The sequence below is a fragment of the Bubalus bubalis genome, chromosome 5 (genome assembly GCF_019923935.1).
Source record: "Bubalus bubalis isolate 160015118507 breed Murrah chromosome 5, NDDB_SH_1, whole genome shotgun sequence".
Taxonomy (NCBI): domain Eukaryota; kingdom Metazoa; phylum Chordata; class Mammalia; order Artiodactyla; family Bovidae; genus Bubalus; species Bubalus bubalis.
This window is the reverse complement of record NC_059161.1, coordinates 94,586,393-94,593,972: the sequence shown is the minus strand read 5'-3', so window position 1 is coordinate 94,593,972 and position 7,580 is coordinate 94,586,393. Positions and strand designations below refer to the sequence as shown.

Sequence of the window (7,580 nt, the reverse complement as noted above, 5' to 3'; positions counted from 1 at the left end):
GCAAACCCTCAGTCACAACCTATCCAAAGAATTGTTTCCGGCTAACATGTAGGCCTCCTATACTAATGCCAGTGCTGATCTAAAGTACAGAGAAGGCTAAGAGCTAAACTAAAAAGGACTAAGGAAATAAAGCATGGGCTGTGGTAGCCTTTATAACTGACCGGCTAGATGCGTCTTAAAAAGTTATAGGAAATGACACCTAATAGCCCTATTTTGATATAAAACAGTGGCATACATTGAAATGTATATATATTTGTCTTTTATCCTCTTCCTATGTTTATATTCAAAGATATAAGAATGTTTTCTCAAGCATAAATGTGTTGATATATTAACCTATTTTTATATACAAGCTATTCAAAATGCAATGTAAATACCCTACAGAAACATGTCATTTTATTGCTTCTTTATAAAGCATTTTCTTTATTCAAGTATCAATATACTTCAACATGTATAATGTATGCATTAATAAATATAAGAAAAATAACATAAGTACATTTTTAAGATATATGCATATAAGAAGCAAAAATGTAAGGCAAAAGATATATATATATATATATATATATATATATATATATATAGGTCACATCAGGTTAGAAGAATCAAGCATAAAGTGAATAAAATTGTATTATAAGTGGACGACTGATTTAGAAGCAGAAAATACTATTAAAGGAAGCTTTCACAAAACCAACACCCTTTTGCAACATAATAGAAAATTAGCAATACCCTGTCCATCAATTTGGAAGGCTTGGCTAATATCAAAATTACTTCTCATCACCACTAGGTGGCTCACTCTCTGTATTTATGTCTCAGCAGAGATTTCTCTGTGGCCCCCGGAGGTTAGAGGCAATGAGATTCTCACTAGAGAGAATAGAAAGGAGAAAAAAAGGATCTCTTCAAAGCAAAATTAAAGTCTTGACAAGGAAATAATCTGGGCTACTCCCCCCCCCATAAATTTCCATCGGAATTAACTTTACATAACAGAGTAATTGGAAGAGTTGTTCTTAGACTAGAGACATTTAGAAAGCCAGATGGAAACCTAATAACTAGTCTACACCCATGTCCAGATATTTTCAAATACATTCAAACTCTGAGGAAGATACCCAGCAGGAAAAAAGGAGTGAGAGAGAGAACGAAAAGTACCACTTTAAAGTTTAAAAAAATCACATTATTTACTTTTAATTGTATTTGAAATATGAGTGGAAGAAAAGTTAAGAATTGGGGAAATAAAAATAAGCCAAGATAGGAAATTTAACATGGAGAGGAAATTCACTTTCCTAGCTTTGCAAGATGGCTCTTTGCAATGAATTTCTCCATCGAACAGCATTTTAGCAGAGAGAATATAATAGGACAGTAGCCACAGTAGCTTGTAACACCATCCAATGTATTGCTATAAAAAGCTTTACCATCTGGATCCTAATTCTATTCAATATTGAAACTGTAGAGCATTTTCTTCTCCTCGTTCTAATTTACAGCTATCACTCCGTGCAGCCCTGAAGGGTGCATACAATATGCCATTGTTCAAGCTAGTGTATAATCCAAGGCAATTTGGAGAAAATCAGCTTGTACATATAACTATGTGGTTTTCTTGCTATTTAGCACCTGTTTGCATTTCGTGAACGCTTATAAGTTTTGCTTGTATTTCTTTTCCCTTCTCTTTATTTTGCCTTGGTCAGCATAGGGCTGCAAAGTCATCATGCATGTTTAGAAATGCCTGTGGACAGCACCAGCCACCGTTCCACACTGACTGCCGAGAACGCAAGGCACGGGGTGTGGCAGCACTGAACACTCACCTGCTTCTTTGAATTAATCTCTGGTGTTCATCTGGCCTTTAGTTTTGAAAATCTCCCAAGACACTGATTCACCAGGCTACCCAGGAAAGGCTATCAGATACAGAGGAGGAAAAAAGTGTTTTAAAATTAAGAAGCTTCGTGACGAGGAGGAGGCAGTGACAGAGGATCATCACCTCTGGCTCCAAATAAAATGAAATTGATTCCCTCTCAGCAGAGACAGCTCTGAATGGTGATCCATAATGTGCAAGCAACTGGCTAGCTCTTTACCTGCCTCACAAGGCTATGTGAGAAAGGAGGTGGGCTGGGGGAAACCAAGAATGAAAAAAGATATCTCAACAACTGATTTAAATTACCTTTCACCTTCTCAGAAGGCCTGGTTAAGATTCCATCTTTGGATCTCTTACGTTGCTTGTTGAATTGGGCATCGCTGGCAAAAGAAAAACAAAAAGAGAGTGTTCTCTTCCTCCCTCCAAGATTCCATTCCAAGGACACACCACTCACATGACCTGAAAAAAATGTATATATATGTGTCCTTCACACCCTTGCTGCTTCTGATCGCCTGACTTTACTAGGGTAATAGCAATACCTTGGGCTGAGCCATCCACTGCCATAAGCAGCATGGGAAAAGTAACATGACAGGTTTATTCCAAGTTTGAATATGAGTCCAACTGTGAAGTAGCAAAAGTAAAGTCCTGCTTTCCTGGTGCGTTTGTTACTTGATAGCACCTTGTAGGATCTAATTTCCCAAATTTCTTTAAGAGTAGTCAATGTAAACGCCATCAATATTATGGGAACCGAAAACAATGACAGGAAAGATATTTAAGTATTTGTCACAAACTAAAAATCTCTGTTGAGCACTTCAGAGGAATCAGTTGCCTTAAACATTAATGACAGGTGAAGAAGGTGACTCTGTTTCCCCTCTGCCTTCAAAAGAAGCAGCAGATAGTCTCAAACGTGTTTTGCGTGCTTTTGCTTGGTAGGCTTTGGGTTTGGGGAGGGGGGTGTGTTTTTGTTTTGTGGAGTGGTTTGTTAGTTCGGATTTTTCTCAAAGGATTATCAAAGGAAAGTATCTGGCTAGCCAAGCTTGAAAATTCCTGAGCCCACATGTGATCTTTACTTTCAAGCATAAACTTAGGTCTGCCTAAAGTCACGCGCCATGCTCCCATATAAAAAATGAGGTCATCCACATCAAGACAGACAGGACATCAAGACATGAGGTAGCTTAGCAGCACTTTCCAGAGGGTAATAAAACAGAGACAAACTTTTATAAGTGCAGAATACAAAGCGCTGTGAAAACAGTCACAAAACCTCACATTCTCTAATTTTCTGCTTATACACAAACTCCTTTCAAACCTCACTTTTGAATTCAATGATAACTCAGAGGTATTGTGAGCCTGATTTGCATATAGGATGCCTGTCTCCTAAAAAACATTTTCCTTATGGTTGTTTCAACTCAGTTGCCTAAATTATGGCTAATATTCTCTCACAAAACTTCCTGTGGGATGATGTGCATGAAACTAGTAAAATGAATATTAAGGGATGGAGATGTTAAAATGTTGAAATTTTTCTGTTAGTTTTTTTTTGTTAAGAATTTTGGCTAACAAAACAAGTCAAGAAATGTTAAGATCAATAACCTACAGATGAATATCACTAAGACGAGGGTATTCAAATCAAGATACCACAGTCCGGTTTAAAGTTTTACAAAGATAGATCTGTTAGGTTTAGAATGCACTCCTAGAACCTGAGCTCATTTTAGGAGAAGAAATCTCCTCCAGTTAATTCTTTACCTTGTCAAATAATTAATTTCCCCAGCTTATCACAACAGACAGATTTATCTCAACCCAAAACTCTGGGCTTCAAAGCCACATTACCCCAATATGTATAAGAGCTCAGAAAGATGAAAAGACATTTGCTTGCTGCCTTTCTCTCACAAATACAGCAATTTGCATGAATATTAAACTTCTGTGATTCAGCAACTTTCACTCCTGTCTACATCACTGAATGTTAAATGCCAGGGAAGAGTTTGAATCACTTGGCTTTTATTTTTGAAGACTGAGGTATGTTTATCACAGCCGGAGATGCGAATAAAGGTTTTTAAATCACACATGCAAAGTTGCATAACAATAGTCAACTAACTCAAAAGGTGAGAAATGCTCACGTGCTCAATCTACATTGAGTTCCATATTTGCAGAATATCCTGCAAGGGTGGGGAGACAGTAGAGTTACCATCTGCATCCAAACTTTAATCAGCAAAACCACTCCTGAACTATCAAGCCTTTACCGTGCTGCTTCCCCTAGTGAAAAAGTCTCAGAGTAAATGCTGTGATTGAGAACGTTTTCCTTACGTAAAAGAAGAAATTGCAAGCGCCTACCTGAACGCGGTGGTGAGGTCGCTGGCACATTAGGAGAGATGACTAGGAAGCGGGCTTACCTTCTGCAGGGAGCAGCCTCCTCCCCAGGCTGCCTGGCTTTTGGAAGAGGGTGTCCTCTTGCCAGGAGCTGGGGAAGCAGCAGGGAAGAAATAGCTGCCTGTCACTAGTTGTGACAGCGGCGTGTCACCGGGTCCCTCGGAAACTGGGCTCCAGGGTCCTCTAACAGACCAGCCAGTAGCCGCTGGTCCCCAGCCTAGGATGCCGGGACTGCAGTTACTAACGCCGCCTCACTTAAGGGGAAAGCGCTGCTGCGTGTGTGTGTGTGTGTGTGTGAGCACTAACTGCCAGCTCCAGGCTGAGCCACTGTGTTCTGCATACTCAAAATGCTCCTGCAGGGAGGAGGCTCCTCTACCAGGACCCCATCCTCCCCTGCCGGCTTGAGGAATCACTCCACTGACCTTGCTGCTGGGGATGCTGGATGAACTACTCACTCATCAATAGATTTAACAATCAATCAAATAAAGGAGACGGGATCAAGTCTTAAATAGAGACGGGTTCTTTCCTCATAAACACTGAGATTAATAACAAAAAAAGATATCTCTATTCAACATTTTAGAGTTGATTTTTGTTTTCCCCTTTAAGCTCCCGTGTCTTGAGCGTAAAGTCTAATGGATGAGTTCACACGTTAAAAAAACTTTTTTAAAAAAAAGTTTAAAAAGCAAAAAAAAAAAAAAAAAACACTCAAAAAACCACTTTCCAGATTGTTTCCCTAAGCAGGATTAGGCTCTTACCTAGAAGGCAATTCAAAATATTTATCGCACAGAGACCTATCAGATGCAGACTTGGATTTGTAAAAAACCAAATCATGATGGTTTAAACTAATAAAGTACTTTCAAACTCAGGGATTCTATGTCATGAGTGTTAATGTTTCTGACTAGAGGCAGATTCTGAGTTCCAATCCAACTCCAAACCTAAAGAAAACTTTAGGTTTTATTTTAAACACTAATCCAATGCCAAGTATGGGGAAAGTCTTGTGCTCTGAGCTAGTTACTTAAAGTGCACATGTAAATATTTTTAAACCATAAAGGGTTAACTGTAAACCGTAAATTACAGATTTTTTTAAATTGCCAATAAATTGCACAAGGCTTATGAGACACAAAGGAGCTTTCCAAGGGTCTAATCTCTAAATGATATAAAAGGTGTCATTGCTGAACTTGGAGCTATTCTCCTTGATTTCAGATTCTAGAACCAATGCATCCATAAAGCCAGAACGGAACTTGCCCTTGAATATATATTGCTCACCATGCCCTCTATCTGCAAAAAGGAATGAAAGGCTGGAATTCTCTTCCCTCAATTTAGAGTCTGCCCTAGCAATATTAGACCAAACTCGCATCAAGATGTGCAACACAGGAGAGAAAAGCAGAAATGAGAATCAGGGTACTCAGCACCAGGCTGATCTGCATGAAGTCTCCTGATTCCCGAGCTTTGGACTCTCACAGTGATGATAGGAATGATAATGATAATGACCACCACGCTGCCACCACCACAGCAAACACACAACGAAAACTAATATTTACTGAGTGCTTTTTTACTTACCAGGCACTTTCTAAGCATTTTGAATTTTTTAATATTTTTCATCTTCACAGCAATATTATGAGGTAAATGATAATAGTATGATCCCCATTTTATAGATGAGGATGGCAAGACTGAGACCTGTAAAGCAAAAAAAGCTTACCTTTAAAATTTGAGAATAACTTCAAACATGCAGGAAAGTCACAGGGGAAAAAGAATAATACAAAATACTTGAATGTCCTTTGCTTAGATTTATCTACCATCAGCATTTAACCCATCTGTTTTATAATTTGATCTATAGACAGAAAGAGAGAGATAGACAGGAGATATTTGAGGATAATATATATATATATATCATGCCCCTTTAGTCATTATTTCACTGTACATTTTATTAGTAGTGATATTTCTCTATATAATCAAGGACTTTCATCAACCTCAGTAAATTTAACACTAATACAGACTTAATCTAATTTATTATCCATTTTCCAATTTACCACTTGAACTAGTCATTTTCTTCATAGAATTTTCCCTCTAAATGATCCATCTGGGGTCAGTTGTTGCATTTAGCTGACATGTCTTTTTGGTTTCCTTTAATCTAGACATTCCATAACTGTTCTTTGGCTTTCATGGCATTTTGAAGAATTTCTCTCTTTGTTTCTTAATAAACTATTCCCAATTTTGCATTTGTCTTATGTTTTCTAATGATTAGATTCATGGTATATCTTGTTGGACTGACCTTTCATATAATGCCCAAATGGCATCTCTTTGCAGTTTTTTTTTTTTTTTAAAGTCTGCTTTCTGATATTTTATAGCTCCCCCAAGCTTGCTTCTGGTTTCCTTTTGCATGGACTGTTTTTATCTACCCCTTCACTTTCAGTCTGTGTATATCCTTAGAGCTGAAGTTTTCCACGGGCAGCATGTAATGGGTTTTGTAGTTTTATCCATTAAGCCACTTTTTATTTATCCATTGAAGCATTTAGTTACTTCTATGTAAAGTAAATATGTATAGGTATATACCTACTGACATTTGATTGTTTGGAGGTTGTTTTGTAGTTATTCTCTGTTCCTTTTTCTCTGCTCTCTTTCCTTGTGGTTTGATGCCTTTCTTTCGTGTTGCATTTAGATCCAATTCTCATTATTTATGTGTATTAACTATAGATTTTTACTTTGTGGTCACCATGAGGCTCACTTATATCAATTGTATATGTAAAAAGGTTTAAGTTGATAATAAGTTAGGTTTGAACCACATTCTAAAACTGCACACTTTTAGTCTCCTTCTCACATTTTATCTTTTATGTCACCTTTTATTTCCTTTTTATTTTGTGTATACCTTTACTAATTAGAGAAGAAAATGGCAACCCACTCTAGTATCCTTGCCTGGGAAATCCCAGAGAAGCCTGGCAGGCTACAGTCCATGGGGTTGCAAAGAGTCAGACGTGACTTAGTGACTAAACATGCACACACCTTTACTAATTGTTGTAATTATAGTTATATTTAGCCACTTTTGTCTTTAACCTTCATATTAGCTTTAAAATTGATTAATAGCTATCAAACAACACAGTAACTGAACTCCTGGACATCCCAGAGAAACAGACTTATGTAAACACAAAAGCGTGTACATGAGTGTTTATAAAAGTTTAATATATGATAGTCAAAAATTGAAAACACCCATGATGTACATTAATAGACAATAGTTAAATGATAGCCTATCTCATAGTGTATTACTCAGAAATAGCACTGAGTAAAATTGATATATGAACTATTTTAATGGATTCACTTTGAATTATGATTCACTTGGAGCTTATAGTTGTGTATAATATAAGGAATGGATATAATTGCATTTTTT

At 37.3% G+C, this 7,580-nt stretch overlaps 1 long non-coding RNA gene across 1 annotated transcript; it reads right to left on the bottom strand.

The window, feature by feature from the left end:
* Window positions 1-567: 567 nt before the first annotated feature.
* On the bottom strand, window positions 568-4,502 carry LOC123333587. Its single transcript, XR_006550962.2, has 4 exons — window positions 4,222-4,502; window positions 2,144-2,296; window positions 1,791-1,880; window positions 568-858 (listed from the first exon to the last, which is right to left on the bottom strand). It is a non-coding gene; the product is annotated as an uncharacterized LOC123333587 (long non-coding RNA).
* Between the last annotated feature and the right edge of the window lie 3,078 nt (window positions 4,503-7,580).